We start from the raw sequence: 18,995 nt of genomic DNA, 5'->3' as shown, positions 1-18,995 counted from the left end.
TACTTTTGGCTCACTGAGTTCCGGATTTGGCTGCACTTTCTTATGAGGAATAGTTTCTGGTATACCGCTGTGGTTTTTCAGCCTCAGCTGTCATTTTTACCTAAGCGGTTTTCTTCATTTCATCTCAGCCATCATGTTGCCATCCTTCTGTCTTAAAATCTGAAACCTTGCCTAATGGGGAATGGACTTTGTCTTTTTTTTTTTTGGCCAGTATACCTGTATAAGTAACATTTAGGCTGCCGTTATGGACATAATTCTATAAATAGCTGTTGTCTTGCTATGGAATCCAAAACAAGCATTTAGCAAGTGAACTCATAACTCCTGATAAGCATGCCTAACATCTGAAGCCATTGGATCACCATGATAACATGTATAAATACTTTTCATACTGCAGACAGAAGCAAGACGGTACACTTCCCATGACCAGGAGTGGTGAAACTTTGAGGAGAGGGGGAATAAAATGCCCTGCTGCAGGTGGGTAAAGGACATGGGTCATGCCCCGTACACGCGGAAGGATTTTCCAACGGAAAATGTTCGATGGGAGCATGTTGGAAATTCCGACCGTGTGTAGGCTGCATCGGACATTTTCCATCGGAATATCCGTCACACAGAGTTTGAGATCTGGATCTCAAATTTTCCGACAACAATATCTGTTGTTGTAAATTCCGATCGTGTGTACACAATTCCGACGCACAAGTTCCACCCATGCTCAGAATCAAGCAGAAGAGCCGCACTGGCTATTGAACTTCCTTTTTCTCGGCTCGTCGTACGTGTTGTACGTCACCGCGTTCTTGATGTTCGGAAAATTCCGACAAGATTTGTGTGACCATGTGTATGCAAGACAAGTTTGAGCCAACATCCGTCAGAAAAAATCCATGGATTTTGTTGTCGGAATGTCCGATCGTGTGTACGGAGCATTATAGTGCAGAGAAGTGGTTTCCAGGGTTAGGGGTACAGGGATGGGAATGATATTTGCTGCTGTGAGAATTGATGGTATGCTTTTGGGCTAAAGTTGGCCTAAATAACCAGTAGTAGTTAGTGACATTCAATTGGATTGTTCTATCATTTTGAAGATAATTTTGTAGCTTCTCCAAGCAACTTCTTCAATAACTAGAACAAGTTGTTTTCACAACTTTCATTCCTCCCATCCTGTTATTGGACAATTAATATCCACACATGCCATAGTGATTGGATTAAGGTTGTCTGCTACCTGTGTGCATATATATGTTGGAGTATTTTCCTGACACTCATTGGAGCTAAATAAATAATGGCTTGGAGAAGCTGCAAAACATTGTCTAAATTATAGGACAAGTCTGTTGAATGTGTTTAATTACTACTAGCTAGACCATGACCTGGATAAATGGAAACCATTACAGGCATGTTAGTCTAAATCGGGGGTCTCTAAACTCTGGCCCACTACAAGATTTTATCCAGCCCACAGTTAGAGGCAGTGTAGTTTCCTCAATGTGCACAAATTAAAGATTAAGGTCAGCATAGGCTACCCATAGTCTCTGGTTTAGCTCCCTCTCCAACCTGCACATAGATGGGGTGGGAGGCCAGGTGGAAGGCACCCCTCAGGGGAAGGAACGGCACACACAGGGATTGAAGTTGCAGAAAATGTATTAAGAACATTCCAACATACAGCAAGAGTCTATGCAGCAACTTGGAACTGACAGCAACACACAGATGATAATATGACACTTGCAAGAAGCAGTGCACAGAGACTGATAGGCAGTGAGCAGAAAATAACTATGAGCAAGAAGGTTCCCTGATGCAGCACTAGCAAGCAGTCCTACAGTGCCTTGCGAAAGTATTCACCCCCTTGGCTTTGTACCCATTTTGTTACATTACAGCCTTTAGTTCAATGTTTATTTAATCTGAATTATATGTGATGGATCAGAACACAATAGTCTAAGTTGGTGAAGTAAAATTAGAAAAATATATACATAAAACTATTTTTCAGAAATAAAAAACTGATAATTGGCATGTGCGTATGTATTCACCCCCTTTGTTATGAAGCCCATAAAAATCTCTGGTGCAACCAATTACCTTCAGAAGTCACATAATTAGTGAAATGATGTCCACCTGTGTGCAATCTAAGTGTCACATGATCGGTCATTACATATAGACACCTTTTTGAAAGGCCCCAGAAGCTGCAACACCTAAGCAAGAGGCACCACTAACCAAACACTGCCATGAAGACCAAGGAACTCTCCAAACAAGTAAGGGACAATGTTGTTGAGAAATACAAGTCAGGGTTAGGTTATAAAAAAAAATCCAAATCTTTGATGATCCCTAGGAGCACCATCTAATCTATCATAATCAAATAGAAAGAACATGGCACAACAGCAAACCTGCCAAGAGATGGCCGCAAACCAAAACTCACAGACCGTGCAAGGTGGCCATTAATCAAGAGAGGCAGCACAGAGATCTAAGGTAACCCTGGAGGAGCTGCAGAGTTCCACAGCAGAGACTGGAGTATCTGTACATAGGACGACAATAAGCTGTATGCTCCCTAGAGTTGGGCTTTATGGAAGAGTGGCCAGAAGAAAGCCATTGCTTTCAGCAAAAAACAAAATGGCACGTTTTGAGTTTGCGAAAAGGCATGTGGGAGACTCCCAAAATGTATGGAGGAAGGTGCTCTGCTCTGATGAAACTAAAATTGAACTTTTTGGCCATCAAAGAAAGTGCTATGTCTGGCGCAAACCCAACACATCACATCACCCAAAGAACACCATCCCCACATTGAAACATGGTGGTGGCAGCATCATGCTGTGGGATGTTTTTCAGCAGTTGGGACCAGGAAACTGGTCAGAGTTGAGGGAAAGATGGATGGTGCTAAATACAGGGATATTCTTGAGCAAAACCTGTACCACTCTGTGTGTGTGATTTGAGGCTAGGATGGAGGTTCACCTTCCAGCAGGACAATGACCCCAAACACACTGCTGAAGCAACACTTGAGTGGTTTAAGGGGAAGCATGTGTTGGAATAGCCTAGTCAAAGCCCAGACCTCAATCGAATAAAAAATCTGTGGTCAGACTTAAAGATTGCTGTTCACAAGCGCAAACCATCCAACTTGAAGGAGCTGGAGCAGTTTTGCAAGGAGGAATGGGCAAAAATCCCAGTGGTAATATGTGGCAAGCTCATAGAGACTTATCCAATGCGACGTGGAGCTGTGATAGCTGCAAAAGGTGGCTCTATAAAAAATTGACTTTAGGGGGGTGAATAGTTATGCACATTGACTTTTTCTGTTATTTTGTCCTATTTGTTGTTTGCTTCACAATAAAAAAAAAAAAAAAACATCTTCATGTGGGCATGTTCTGTAAATTAAATAATGCAAATCCTCAAACAATCCATTGTTATTCCAGGTTCTGAGGCAACAAAATACGAAAAATGCCAAGGGGGAGAATACTTTAGCAAGGCACTGTATACTTTCCCTTTTCCTTTGAAACCTCTCCCTTATGCTAGGTATACTCTCCCTGTCCAGAGGGTTCCTGTCCCTGACCTAACCACACGCAAAATATGTGCCAACAGCAGTGAGTCGGTGCTTTTTATAAAGATGGACACAGGAGACACCCAGGGCAGCAGTATCCAATCGGACAGCAGCTCACCCAATGATACATACGGAGGACCAGAGGAATGTACATGTCCTCCACTCTCCCTGCATGATGTTTCCAACAGCACCACCGGTGTAGGCAGATCACCCTAAACCTGCCTACATGCCAACCGCCTAGCAAATAATAATGTACTTACCCCAGCATTCACAGGAGGAAACCTCCTCCCTTCAGACCTGTTTCATCGCCTGCCCTGCTGGCAGGGTTGCCAACCTCCCAAAGTGAAATTTACTGACAGGATGTCTAAAATTTACAAACATAACCAATTTTTTTACTGGTAAAAATCTTGAAATTTACTGACAGAGCCACATTTTATTCTGACACTTCAGAAAAGTACATAAAATTACCATTTTCCATGCAAATATCAATATTTAAGCTACAAACACGTACAGTGCTTTGAAAAAGTATTCATACCCCTTGTTATGTTCCAACCAAAAACATAAATGTATTTTATTCAGATTTTATGTGATGGACCAATACAAAGTGGCACATAATTGTGAAGTGGAAGGAAAATGATAAATGTTTTTCAAAAATTTTTGCAAATAAATATCTAGTGGAACCAATTGCCTTCAGAAGTCACCTAATTAGTAAATAGAGTCCACCTGTGTGTAATTTAATCTCAGTATAAATACAGCTGTTCTGTGAAGCCCTCAGACATTTGTTAGAGAACCTTAGTGAACAAACAGCATTATGAAGGCCAAGGAACACAACAGACAGGTCAGGGATAAAGTTGTGGAGAAGTTTAAAGCAGGGCTAGGTTATAAAAACAAGATCCCAAGCTTTGAACATCTCACGGAACACTGTTCAATCCATTATTCGAAAATGGAAAGAGTATAGCACAACTGCAAACCTACCAAGACATAGCCATCAACCTAAACTGACAGGCCGGGCAAGGAGAGCGTTAATCAGAGAAGCAGTCAAGAGGCCCATGGTAACTGGAGGAGCTGCAGAGATCCACAGCTCAGGTGGGAGAATCTGTCCACAGGACAACTATTAGTCATGCACTCCACAAATCTGGCCTGTATGGAAGAGTGGCAAGAAGGAAGCCATTGATGAAAAAAAAGCCATAAGAAGTCCCATTTGCAAACATGTGGAAGAAGGTGCTCTGGTCAGATGAGACCAAAATTTAACTTTTTGGCCTAAAAGCAAAATGCTATGTGTGGCGGAAAACTAACACTGAACATCACCCTAAACACACCATCCCCACCGTGAAACATTATGGTGGCAGCATGATGTTGTGGGGATGCTTTTCTTTAGCAGGGACAGGGAAGCTGGTCATAGTTGATGGGAAGATGGATGGAACCAAATACAGGGCAATCTTAGAAGAAAACCTGTTATGCCCTGTACACACGGTCGGACTTTGTTCGGACATTCCGACAACAAAATCCTAGGATTTTTTCCGACGGATGTTGGCTCAAACTTGTTTTGCGCACACACGGTCACACAAAGTTGTCGGAATTTCCGATCGCCAACAACGCGGTGACGTCAAGCACGTACGACGAGACTAGAAAAGGCCAGTTCAGAACCAAGCGCGGCACCCTTTGGGCTCCTTTTGCTAATCTCGTGTTAGTAAAAGTTTGGTGAGAGACGATTCGCGCTTTTTCAGACTCGTGGCTTTCAGATTGTTTTCTGCAGTTCAGTTTGTGCTTGTGGGTTTGTATCTGCTCTTTAAGTGCGTGCAATCAAGTTCCGCGTGAATTTAAGTAGTCATTGTGTTCTTGTTCGTTCGTTACTGTTTTTCAGGTCGCTCTTCACAGGCCTTGCTGTTCTTCAGTGCGTTCTGTTACTTCGTTCTGAGCAGCCGACCGTTTTCTAGCCATGTTGCGTATACGTACTCCTCGTAGAGTTTGTGCTGTGCGGGGGCTTGGTGTTGGGGTCTTGACCTTGACACAAGTCCAGTCCATGAACAGGGTGGGGAGGAGTTCATGGACCAAGAATTGGTTGCTTCAGCGTGACCAGTTCTCTCATATGCCTTTGCTCCGTGAGATCTGTGAGAATAATCCTGATGATTTCAGGAACTTTCTCAGGATGACGGACCCCGTGTTTCACCGTCTGGTGGCTTCGCTGACCCCTTCCTTATATTAGCAGGCAGGATACCTGCATGAGGCAAGCCATCACTCCGGAGCAGAGGTTGGTTGCTACCCTGCGGTACTTGGCGACAGGGAGAAGTCTGCAGGACTTGAAGTTCTCGACAGGCATCTCCCCCCAGGCTCTGGGGATCATAATCCCTGAGACCTGTTCTGCAATCATCCAGGTCCTGCAGAAGGAGTATATGAAGGTAAGATTTTTATCCTTTAATCTCACATTTTTTTGTATTGAATGTTTGATAATATATTGTATTTCTTTCCTCATTCCCTGATTACCATGATTGTAATATGCTGTGAATGTCCCCTTTGTCCTCATGCATGCTGGATTTTTCTGTAATTATTTTTTTTACTCCTTCATACAGATTGGCCTTCAATAACCTCCCCAGCATGTTCTCCTGCCCCTATATTCACCTCATGTAGTCACTTAACAATGTATTTTGTCAGCTCCATAGTAGTGCTTTACCCCAAACACCCCTAAAATGATTTTAAATGTGATTTGTGCTTTAAATTCAGGCAGAGTGCCAGAGGCTTTTTTTTGTGGTGTCCCCAAATCATTTTTAGTAACCCTCCCTCCCCCCAACTACTAAGTCAGCTGATCCCAATTCTCTATCTTTCCTCAATCATCTATCTGCTGACTTTGCCAAACCCATACACACTATACCCATCTCTTTTGTGGTCAGATTTATGGATGAATTCCCCAAAGCATGTAGTGCAAGGGCCTGCCTGTATACTTTCAAATGGTACTGTTTAAAGTGTTTGTATCCTATTATTATCTTGACAGGTAATAGCAGAATGTCCAAATGTCCTCAAATGTGTACAGTGTGTATTTATATCTTTGTATTATGACACTTCTTACCTGTCCAGTGGGCTGCCAATAGTGTAACTAAGGAGGGGCTGTTCCAAGTAATACCCTGTATTTAGGCATTCATCTCTCAATGAAGTGGAGAGGGTTACCTGTCCAAGATTCCCCCCCCCTATAATGTTAGAAATGGCCCATGGGGGGGGGGGGGAGGGGGAGGGAATATGATAGGTGTACCTTATACTTTGGTGTTGTTAAATTCCCCTTAATAAATGCTATCTGGAGGTTGGCCAAGAATGTTTGTGTCTAATCTGCTTGCCATGTTTGTGTGCAAAAATACTAATTTTTTTTTTTCATCAACAGTTTCCTTCCACGCCACAGGAATGGCAGACTGTGGCCTCCCACTTTGCCCACCGGTGGGACTTTCCTAACTGCAGAGGGGCAATTGATGGGAAACACGTCCACATCGTCCCACCACCCAACTCAGGGTCGTACTATTTCAACTATAAGGGGTTCAATAGTATTGTGATGTTGGCGGTGGTGTCGGCTAATTACGACTTCTTGTATGTGGACGTGGGGAAGAATGGCCGGATGTCCGATGGTGGAGTCATCGCCCAGACGGAGTTCTACAGGCCTCTCCAGAATGGCAGCTTGGACTTGCCACCTCCAGAGGACAATGTGGAAGGACTCCCATTCGTCTTCGTTGCAGATGAAGCATTTGCGCTGGGGGACCATCTTATGCGGCCATTCCCGATGAGGACCCTCACCCCAGAACAGAGGGTTTTTAATTACCGGCTGGCCAGAGCCAGAAGAGTGGTGGAGAACACATTTGGAATCCTGGCCAGCCGGTTCCGCCTATTTCTGACACCCATCCATATGGCGGAGTATAAACTTAATCATATAATCCTGGCGTGCTGTGTTCTACATAACTTTTTACGCCAACATTCTGCCAACTATGCTGGCTCAGTTGGGCCTGAGGCCGGAATTCTACATGATACAACCCTGACGGCGCTTGAAAGTGGCCGTCCTGGCTTGCCCTCCCTGAGTGCCTGTGATGTCCGGTTAAGATACCTTGAGTTCTTTGCGGGTAGGGGGGCCATCAATATGCCAAACAATTTGTGAAGCATTTATCAAATAAAAAAAAAAAGCTAATCTTTGGTGACATTTACTGCTTGTGTTTGTTTTAGCTGACCCTGACAGCAATGTGGGGAGTCCTGAAAATGGCGTGATTGTGTAACCTTTTATACAAACCACTGTTGGGGGTTATTTACTAAAGGCGTAGACACTTTGCACTACAAGTGCACTTGAAACTGCACTGAAACTGCATTTGTAGTGCAAAGAGGATTTGCCCTTAGGAAATAACCCCCATTTTCACAGAAAACAGCAATTACATCACCACAAAAGTGTTGTAGCGTTCAGACAATAATCCACACATTCTTGATTAACAAACTTTTTAATACCTGCACAATCACATGTGCATTTAGAAAAGGTTTTTAAAACAAACCAACATGTTTGTTGTATAACAATTTTTGGGGTGGCATTATCAAAAATTGAAATGTCCATTTACGATAAAACAGGCCTGTGTAAAACCAACAAGAAAGACAAAAATCTTGAACTTACAAAGTTCACATATGGTAAAACTTGAAGGCAATATCAGACATGAGTATTTTGGAACTGTGTTTGATATTGCGGTCAGATGGGGTGAAGTCACCCCTTGAAAAGCCAAATTTGGAAGATGCACACCAATTTACGAATGTCAACATGTGCTAGCTGCCATCACGGGGGATCAAGGGACGTGTTTTGGGGGAGCAACCCCTTCCTCATCGCTACTTTATTATTGAGGAAGGGGTTGCACCCCCAAAACACGTCCATTGATGGCAGATAGCACATGTTGGCACACTGTGTGCATCCTCCAAATTTGGCTTTTCGAAACATCGCTAAAAAATTTTTAAGATTGTAGCACACAAAAAACAAAGTGATTTTGTGGGGTTTTAAATTCGCCCCAAAACATCAATGATGTTATTATTTTTTTGAATAACATCATTGATTTTTTCTTGAGGTTTTCCAATTCTAAATTACACCCCATGATCTCCCCGATCAAGATCTGGGCACTTTCTGATGTGAAAGGATCTCGATCCACAACATCACGATCACCTAAAAAGAGAGAAACCAAACAAAAACAGGTATCAAAAATCTGCCGGCATCCATCTCTTACCTGAGCCTGTGGTCGCAGACACTCACCTGTTGTGGTGCCAATTTCCACTACATCTTCTTCCTCCTCCTGCTCAGCTTGGGTTGGGGGTATTTCCCCTTCTTCCAGAGGTGGGGGGTCTGTGGTCTCCTCGGATGAGGGGTGTCCTCCGAGTCTTTTCTCCCCTATGTAAAACAAAAATGGTATAATTAGCACACAGATATTTGATGGCAGAACTATAAATAGGAAACATTGCTTGGAAGTGGGGTACAATTGTCTATTTGGGCAGAGTTCCAAGATGTAGCATTTTTATTGTCCTTTGTCAAACTTCAATACTTTACCTGTCTTGTACAAGCTTCACAGATGGAGACCCCCCTATAGCATCCACTGGAGCACCTGTGTGGGCCCCCTAATAAAAAGGGTGTTCTTGTGTCCCACACTAGTGCTCCAGTGTCCAGATGTGAAAACAGCTGCTGAGTGTCCTCTCCTTACACAGAATTTAGTTTGCATTTCATTCTAGTAACAAACCCATCTACACAACCAAATATTTTTCATACAAGTAGGCCCTAAAAAATGTAGGAAAATGCATATGGCCTAAACAATGGTGTTTTAGAGGCCGAAAGAAAAATGTTTGATACGAACGAATAATGGGCCCATGAACATTAAAGTTGCCATTTTAAACTGTACAACAATTAAGAAAAGCATATGGAGCAGCACGAACGTAATAAAGACAAAAAGAATAGGAACACAGCACAACTACTTACTTTTTTGCAACACTCTCTGGATCTTTCGGTACTGCTCAGGCTCTCTTAATTTCAGGTCCGACCACCGCTTCCTGAGCTGATCTTTCAATCGTCGTACCCCGAAATTCCGGTTCAGACTTTTGACCGCTTTCGCAATGATCTTGGCCTTTCTGATATTGGGGTTGGGGTAAGGCCCATACTTCCCGTCATAGTCGGCCTTCTTCAGGATGTCCACCATCTCCCCAAAAGACATATTTGTGGCCTTAAATCTCCTTCTGGATCGTGACGTGTCCGGATCCGGGCTTTCCTCCTCCTCCTCCTCGTTCCTGTAATTAGAATGCACCTGCTGTGTATCAGAACGCAGAACGAAACGCAGAACGAAAAGGGGTGGGGAATAGACTAGAAAGAACGTCAGGGGCGGGCGGAGTTACACGCATGCGCAGTGTGTATAAAGCGTACCACACGTGCGTATTACATACGATCTGTGAGCGGAGGAAGGAGCATTGGAGGCGCCGATCATAAGAACGAAGGTAAGAGACATACTTGTGCCTATACTGCTTCTACATTGAGGCCTATATTGTAACAAGATTAGGAGAGTTTGGCCTGACATTAGGGTTTGTCTTGTGTTGTGTCTTGCAGTGAAAATGGATATCTTTCAAGATAGTGACTTCATGGCAATATTCATTGACATGTTCAGGGAGCTGCCTTGTCTGTGGGAGATCAACCACCCACATTATAGGAACCAAACAAAGAGGAAGGCAGCGCTGGATCAATTGTTGGAAATTGTGAAGCAGGTGATCCCCACGGCAGACATCACATATTTGAAGATCCTAATTGGTGGCCTGAGGAGCACATATGTAAGGGAGCGCCAGAAAGTCCAGGATTCGCAGAGATCCGGAGCAGCAGATGACATCTATGTCCCCAGGATGTGGTACTATGACAGGCTGCATTTTCTGGCAGGTCAGATTGAACCCAGGTCATCACTCTCCAGTCTTCCTTCCACGCTTCCTTCCCCCCCAGCTGAGGCTTCTGACGCCCAACCTGGGCCTTCCAGGCAACAACATGTGGAGGAGCCCAGATTGAGCCAGGTATAGCATTCCTCTAAATATTGCTGGGTGTCCAATCAATGATGTTAACTAGATGTTAGTTTAGAGTACTAATTTCTGATTGTGATTGATGATGCAAAAACTAAAACCATGTCCCTTTTTCATACACAGGGAAGTCTCAGCCAGGAGGTGGCCGGGCCGAGCAGGCTGCCTGATCTGTAGGTCCCTCCCCTACACCTGGAAAGAGAAAGTGGCAGGAGGAGGAGTGCCCCAGAGGAGGCTGCCATAGGCCTCTTTTGGAGGGCTACAGAGGCCCTGGGAGCACCACACACCGTGGAGGATGACTTCGCTGCCATCATTGCCTGTAAAATGCAGAGGATGGAGGAGGGAAAACAACTCATGTGTGAGTCGTTAATATTGGAGGCTCTTAATAAGGGGATGAGGGCCCAAATTACATCTGATACACACCTTTGTGAACTCACACATGTTCCTCCTCCTCCTCCTGCAGGTCCTCCTCCTCCTTCTCCTCCAGGTCCTCCTAGTCCTCCTCCTCCTCCTCCAGGTCCTACTCCTCCTCCTGCCACATCTCCAACAGCAGAGCCACAGCCGGGAATGAAGCGTGGAAGGAAGACCAGAAAGTGAGGACCCTGGATCCAGTCTGGTCGGCCAAAAGATGCAGCCTCTTGTGGTACCACAGCCTGGGGACACAGATGTCATCTGCTGCTTTCCGGATCTCTGGGACTTCTGGACCAGACTGCCCTCCCTTACATATGGACTCCTCAGGCCACCAATTTTGATGTTCAAGAATTGATGTCTGCCCTGGGGGTCCCAGGCTTCGCTAATTTCTCCTGTTTATCCAGCGTTGCCTCCCTCTTTGTTTGGTTCTGAGCCCTTAATAAATGATTTTTGGTTTGAATTATATTAGCCTATGTGTGTTTTACTTCAAAAAGGACAGTTTGTTTGTGAGGATTCAGGTACATTTCAAAAATACAATGTGAAATTAACAAGGGACACCAACACCAAACAATCTCCTTGAGATTAAATAATACAAGACATCAATGGTGTTGTGGTAACTTGACACACAAAACACACACAAAAATAGTCTGGAGTAAAACTAAAAATAACATTAAACAAAGATCAGCCTTTGAAAAAATACAAACATAAAATCGAAAAAAAAAATGGCTTTAAAAAAAAAAAAAAAAAAAAAATTATGTCAGATGTGACAAATAACAATATATTCAGGGAATCCCAAGAAAAAAAAAAAAAGTTTGTGAGAAGTGTGTGTGAATATGAGCAGCAAAACTACTTAATTCTTGTCACATTATAAAGAAGAAGAGAGTGCGCTGTATTAAACCATTTTTAACATTGCAGCGTGACGAAAGTGCTGTATCCATTGCGAACGCTAATTTTACCAGACTGAGCTGTTCCGTGTCGGAATTTCTTCTGAGCATGCGTGGCATTTTGTGCGTCGGAACTGGCCACACGCGGTCGGAATTGACGCGATCGGATTTTGTTGTCGGAAAATTTTATAGCCTGCTCTCAAACTTTGTGTGTCGGAAAATCCGATGGAAAATGTCTGATGGAGCCCACATAGGGTCGGAATTTCCGACAACACGCTCCGATCGGACATTTTCCATTGGAAAATCCGACCGTGTGTACGGGGCATTAGTCTGCAAAAGACTTGAGACTGGGGTGGAGGTTCACCTTCCAGCAGGGCAACGAGCCTAAGCATACAGCCAGAGCTACAATGGAATGGTTTAGATCAGAGCATATTTGTGTGTTAGAATGGCCCAGTCAAAGTCCAGACCCAAATCCAATTGAGAATCTGTGGCAAGACTTGAAAATTGCTGTTCACAGACGCTCTTCATCTAATATGACAGAGCTATTTTGCAAAGAAGAATGGGCAAAAATGTCACTCTGTAGATGTGCAAAGCTGGTAGAGACATACCCAAAAGACTTGCAGCTGTAATTGCAGTGAAAAGTGTTTCTACAAAGTATTGACTCAGGAGGGCTGAATACAAATGCATGCCATACTTTTCACATATTTATATAATATTTATATTTATACAAAATTTGAAAATCATTTATCATTTTCCTTCCACTTCACAATTATGTGCTACTTTGTGTTGGTCTATCACATACATTCCCAATAAAATACATTTATATTTTTGATTGTAACATGACAAAATGTGAAAAATGTCAAGGGGTATGAATACTTTTTCAAGGCACTGTAGGTAGTGTGATTAGAAATGTGTTTAAGGTATAACAAAAGTTAAAAAACATATTTCTCTATTTACATGAAGGTCAGGTTAATATAACCCAGCACAGAATCCCCCCTTACATCAGAGTCTGCAGGATTCCCCCTTGCAGTGCAAGGGGAAACTCTGCGGACCCTGAACTAAAGGGGAACTCTGATGCAAATGGGACACTGTGGATCACGATGTAAGGGGGAATGCAGCAAACTTTGGTGTAAATGGGAACTCTGTCATCAGAGCCCCTCTTTACATCAGAATCCACAGCGTTGCCCTTTACATCAGGGTTCCCCCTTGCACTGTAAGTGGGAAACCTGCAGAGTCCCAATCCCTACACTACTTCATCTACTTCCACTGATAAATTTTGTCCCATTGGATACAGTCACTCTCCGAGCTGTAACTTTTATCCCAGTTTCAGATCTATGCCCTGCTTTTGTGAATGTCCCACAATCAGTCTTTTGCCGCCTCCAGGGACCATGCTGTTGTCCCAACTTACACAGGCACAACCCCGTGCATTGCAAACAGTTTGCTTGAATGGCTCACATTTGGCAGTAGTTTGGAGAATGCCCTGCTGTTTCATCTTTGCTACATCGGCAATGCTTTACTTTGGGTATAGTCCTCAGCAGCTTCATATCTCTGTTTAGGTTGGGACGGAGGAAGAAACATGGCTCAAGCACCTCATTTTTCTCCCCTTACCCCGATCGCTCTTGCAAATGAGCCCTAATTACATTTGCTTGAGCAATGTCCCCAACACAAGGAGGGTGAAAAAAAAGGCACTGGAAAAAGCAGCTTATTTTCTTGTTGCAGAATAATCAATTAGCCATTTTGCCAATTTCTGCCATTGATTAGTCCCATTCAGAAAGTATATATGCTATATTTGATAAAAAGCCATGGTTATAATCACTGCTGTGAAAAAAAATGGGTTGTTTTAAAATGATACTGTCCCTGGTTTTGTCTTTGATTCACCACTAAATTACTGAACCGGGGCAGTAAGACAAACTAGACCCACTAAAAACCTCCTAAATTTGGGTGCAATTAATTATATAAACCTGCCTCCCCATCCAGTCCTGGCTGCTGCTGTGATGACTTATAAAAGGCGCCAAGTGGTGCCATGACTTCACCATGCGCCCTGAGCCCAGCCGAGCTTACCCGATCCGAGGCGGCTTTGGAACTATGCATGCAGACGCCCAAAGGCCATTTTTTTAGGGGCAGCTGCCATCCATAATGGATATTAAGTCCTGGTTCACACTGGTGCGATGCAGGAAACCCTGCGATTCCAGTGTGAGTTCCCGCATCGCACTTGAATCACACACTGGATCGCACTGACATCTGTGAATCGCTGGGGGTGTCAATGTAAAGGTAATGACACCCCAAAATTGGTTCGCAGATCGCAGTGCGAACTACAAAATGGTACAGGAAACCCATGGGTGTGAAAACCCTTGTGATCCAATTCCAATGTGATCCAAAAAAAGGGTCAGTCAGTTTGTATGACTGAATTCATATCGCACACACATTGCATGTGATCTGCACAGCAATGCGGTGCGAATCACATGCAATGTCTGTCATCGCACAAGTGACAACCCAGCCTTACAGAAACCAGCTGAAATTTACAAACTGTGCATACATTTATGGATGGTTGACTACCCTGCCTGGTGCTACAGATGTGCTTAAAGTGGTAAGCGAGACTCTGATGGAGACTCTTATGTAAGGGTGGACTCTGATAAGGACTTTTTTGGCCCGTGACCATTTATAACATATACAATGTGGCCCTTGTACTGAAAAATTTGGAGACCCCTGGTCTAAATGGTAACTGTTTAGGTTTCCTGTTAAATAAACCTGACTATTCATATTCTCTGAGATAACAAAGTCTATAAAAGAAACATTGCAAATGACAAATCCATATATGACCACGTATATTTAACAAATTATAGCAAAAAAGCAAAAATAAATTGTTGATTTCAGAACATACCAATATTTTCTGCCTAATGGCTAAAAATGTTTGTCACTTTAAACCAGGCTTAATCTATTCTTCTTCTGCTGTGTGAAGCTGAAGTTTTTTTTTTTTCTTACCAGCTTTGTCTACATTTTGATGGTTATAAACAGTCTTTTAATTCTGACATTCTCTGCTTGTAAAGACTTTAGCTGTTTATAGGAGAGATCCGTAGTTTGTCCAGAAGGTGGAGCTGTTGCCAAATGGACGGGATCCTGTTTCTTGAGTTCTATGTTTGCATCTACATTTACAAGAAAATAGTTATTGTTGACCTAGCATGTAGTAATAACCAAAGGTGCCATTTGTGGATAGAGCAGTCACAGCAGTTATCCTGGCAGAAGTATACTCATTGTAATGAAATGGACCTCCATAAGTAAAAAGCCTCAATAGTTGTTTGGTATACTGTAGCCCACATTTATGTAGGAAAAGAACACACATTGATTGCACTGCTGGTTAAGATGTTCTTGGTTCGTATAACAAATAACTAGCATTAAAATAAGTACTGTATATAACAAATACTTAGAGATACCGTATGTTTGCCTGCTGGAACACAGCTTAATTTCCACACTGGCACGTCCAAAATTTGAAATGACTACTCCTGTTAAGTGAAAGGTCAAAGATACTGATTTAAGACATAAAAAGTGAGCTTGTCCATCTAGGAGAATGGGGCAGGGTACTTTTCCAGTTGAAATTGGCTGTAATCTGGGCTAGGTGCAATACATTTGTCCAGGTACTTATGGTATATTAATGTTAACCCCCTTCCTGACCAGCCGCTGCAGTTATACTGCGGCAGGTTGGCTCCCCTGCGCGAGCCTTCGTAGCTGTACGTCGGCTCTTTAAGACGCTGTAGCCTGCAACGTGTCCCGGGAGCCGATACATGTGCCCGGTGGACGCGATGACCGCCGGGCACCCGCGATCGCTCGTGACGGAGCGAGAACCGGGATCTGTGTGCAAACACACAAATCCCGGTTCTGTCAAGGGAGAGGAGACAGATCGTGTGTTCCTACTAAGTAGGAACAATGATCTCTCTCCTCCTCTAGTCAACCACATTCCCCCCCACAGTTAGAACACACATGAGGGAATACAGTTAACCCCTTGATCGTCCCCTATTGTTAACCCCTTCCCTGCCAGTGACATTTATACAGTAATCAGTGGCTATTTTTAGCTCTGATCGCTGTATAAATGTCACTGGTCCCAAAAAAGTGTCAAAAGTATCTGATTTGTCCGTCGCAATGTTGCAGTCCCGATAAAAATCGCAGATCACCGCCATTACTAGTAAAAAAAAAAAAATAATAAAAATGTCATAAATCTATCCCCTATTTTGTAGATGTTATAACTTTTGCGCAAACTAATCAAATCAAAACAATCAAATGTAAAAGAATACATATCGGCCTTAACTGATGAAGAAATTTTTTTTTTTTAAATTTGGGATATTTATTATAGCAAAAAGTACAAAATATTGTTTTTTTCAAAATTGTCACTCTTTATTTTTTTCATAGCGCAAAAAATAAAAAGTGCACAGGTGATCAAATACCACCAAAAGAAAGTTCTATTTGTTGGGGAAAAAGGACGTCAATTTTGTTTGGGTACAACGTCGCACGACCCCACAATTGTCAGTTAAAATGACACAGTTCCGTATTGCAAAAAATGGCCTGGTCAGGAAGGGGGCAAATCCTTCCAGGGCTGAAGTGGTGAAAAATACATGTTATTTTGAAAGTGAACTACCACTTTAAGACTTTGTGTTAGTGATGTAGCTGTGAATTGTAGAGTTCAGGAGCCAGCCAGGCCAACATTGACAGCTTTATTTTAAAGAGAAATAGCATGTGTTCCATTGACAGCAGTAGAAATCATGTATAAATGAAGACACCAGCTGTATGTTTGGTCCAGTCCAAACATGCATTTTGAACTCTATGTCTGCAGAGAGCATACAAACCACATAATTTCCCACTTATTTAGAATAATTGGTCATACATAAAATAGTAGTAGTAAATCGCAACAAGCATAATAATAGAAAAAAAAAAACAAGTAGTCCATCGAGTCTGCCCGTTTTTTGTTTTGTTTTTTTCTTTTTACACAGTTGTTTTTCGTCAACTTTTTGTTAGATCTATGTTTGTCCCAAGTACGTTTGAAGCCATTTACTGTTGACTAGCTCGCTACCTCTGCTGGAAGTTTATTCCAAGCATCAACAGTAAATCAGTAAAATAATACTTTCTAGGATTAATTTTGAACTTTCCTCCAGTTAGTTTGAGGTCATGTACCCGTGTTCTTGATTTTGGTTTCATATTGAAAAAACTGCCCCCCTAAACCTTATTCACCTCCTTGATGTATTTAAAGGTTTCAATCATGTCTCCCCTGTCCCTTCTTTCCTCTAGACTGTACATATTAAGTTCCTGAAGTCGCTCTCGATGTGTTTTATCTCCCAAACCTTTCACCATTTTTGTTACCCGTCTCTGGGCTCGTTCTGTCTTATCAATATCTATTTGTAAGTGAGGCCTCCAGAACTGGACACAAAATTCTAAATGAGGTCTCACTAAAGATCTATATAGGGGGATCAGGACCTCCTTCCTCCTGCAGGTGTCCCCTCTAGATCTGTATAGGGGAATCAGCTGTGTTTGGAGGAAGAAAAATGCTGACTATGACCCTAAGAACACCATCCTTACAGTCAAGCACAGAGGTGGGAATATTGTGCTTTGGGGCTGTTTCTCTGCTAAAGGTACAGACCGACTTTTCCGCATTGGGGGCCCAATGGATGGGGCCATGTATTGTAAAATCTTGGATGAGAACCTTCTTCCCTCAGCTAGAACACTGAAGATGGGGCATTAATGGGTCTTTCAGCATGACAATGAACAAAAACATACTACCAAGGCAACAAAGAAGTGGCTCAAGAATAAGCACATTAAGGTCATGGACTGCCTAGCCAGTCTCCAGACCTTAATCCTATAGAAAATTTATGGAGGGAGATAAAACTTCGAGTTGACAAGTGACAGCCAAGAAACTTTAAGGATTTAGAGAAGAAAAAGAGTGGATCAAAATCCCTCCTGAGATGTGTGCAAACCTGGTCGCTAACAAGAAATGTCTTACCTATGTGATTGCCAACAAGGGTTTCTCCACCAAGTACAAAGTCATGTTTTGCTTGGGGATCAAATACTCATTTTACTCACTGAACTACAACTCAATTTATAACACTTGTATCATGTTTTTTCTGGATTTTTGGTTGATATCCTGTCTCTATTATTTAAAATACACCTATGATAAAAAGTGGGCAAACTTACAAAATCTGCAGGGGATCAAATAATTATTTTCCCCACTGCATACCCCTCTAAGTGAGCCCATCCGCCATGGAAAACTGTTAAAAGTGAACACTACAGACCTTCATGTGAGTGCTGACTGTCATTTTAAACATGCTGCTAGCAGTCTTCAGTAATCTTCAGCGCTACTTGAAGCTTGCTGAAAGCCTGCTAACAGCTTGTTTAACCACTTAAGGACTGGAAAATTTGCCCCTTAATGACCAGGCCATTTTTTGCAATGCGGCACTGTGTCACTTTAACCGACAATTGCGCGGTCGTGCGACGCTGTACCCAAATAAAATTGATGTCCTTTTTTCCCACAAATAGAGCTTTCTTTTGGTGGTATTTGATCACCTCTGCGGTTTTTATTTTTTGTGCTATAAGCAAAAATAAAGCAACAATTTTGAAAAAAAACCTATATTTTTTACTTTTTGCTATAATAAATATCCCCAAATAATTTAAAAAACAAATTTCTTCATCACTTTAGGCTGATAGATATTCTTCTACATATTTTTGGTAAAAAAAATGGCAATAAGCGTATATCGATTGGTTTGCGCAAAAGTTATAGCGTATACAAAATAGGGGATAGATTTATGGCATTTTTATTATTATTTTTTTTTTTTTACTAGTAATGGCGGTGATCAGCGATTTTTAGCGGGACTGTGACATTGGGGCAGACAGATTGTACACTTTTGACGCTTTTTTGGGACTATTGACCTTTTTCCAGTGATCAGCGCTATAAAAATGCACTGATTACTGTGTAAATATCACTGGCAGGGAAGGGGTTAACACTAGGGGCAATCAAGGGGTTAAATGTGTTCCCGCATGTGTGTTTCTAACTGTATGGGGATGTGACTGACTAGAGGAGGAGACAGATCGCTGTTCCTAATTACTAGGAACAGACGATCTGTCTCTCCTCTCCTGTCAGAACGTGGATGTGTGTGTGTTTACAGTTGAAGTACATTGGTAGGAAACATGTCGGGTAC

The sequence above is a fragment of the Aquarana catesbeiana genome, linkage group LG02 (assembly GCF_042186555.1).
Source record: "Aquarana catesbeiana isolate 2022-GZ linkage group LG02, ASM4218655v1, whole genome shotgun sequence".
NCBI classification, from domain to species: Eukaryota; Metazoa; Chordata; class Amphibia; order Anura; family Ranidae; genus Aquarana; species Aquarana catesbeiana.
The sequence above is the reverse complement of the archived record's forward strand: the minus strand, read 5'-3'. Positions refer to the sequence as shown.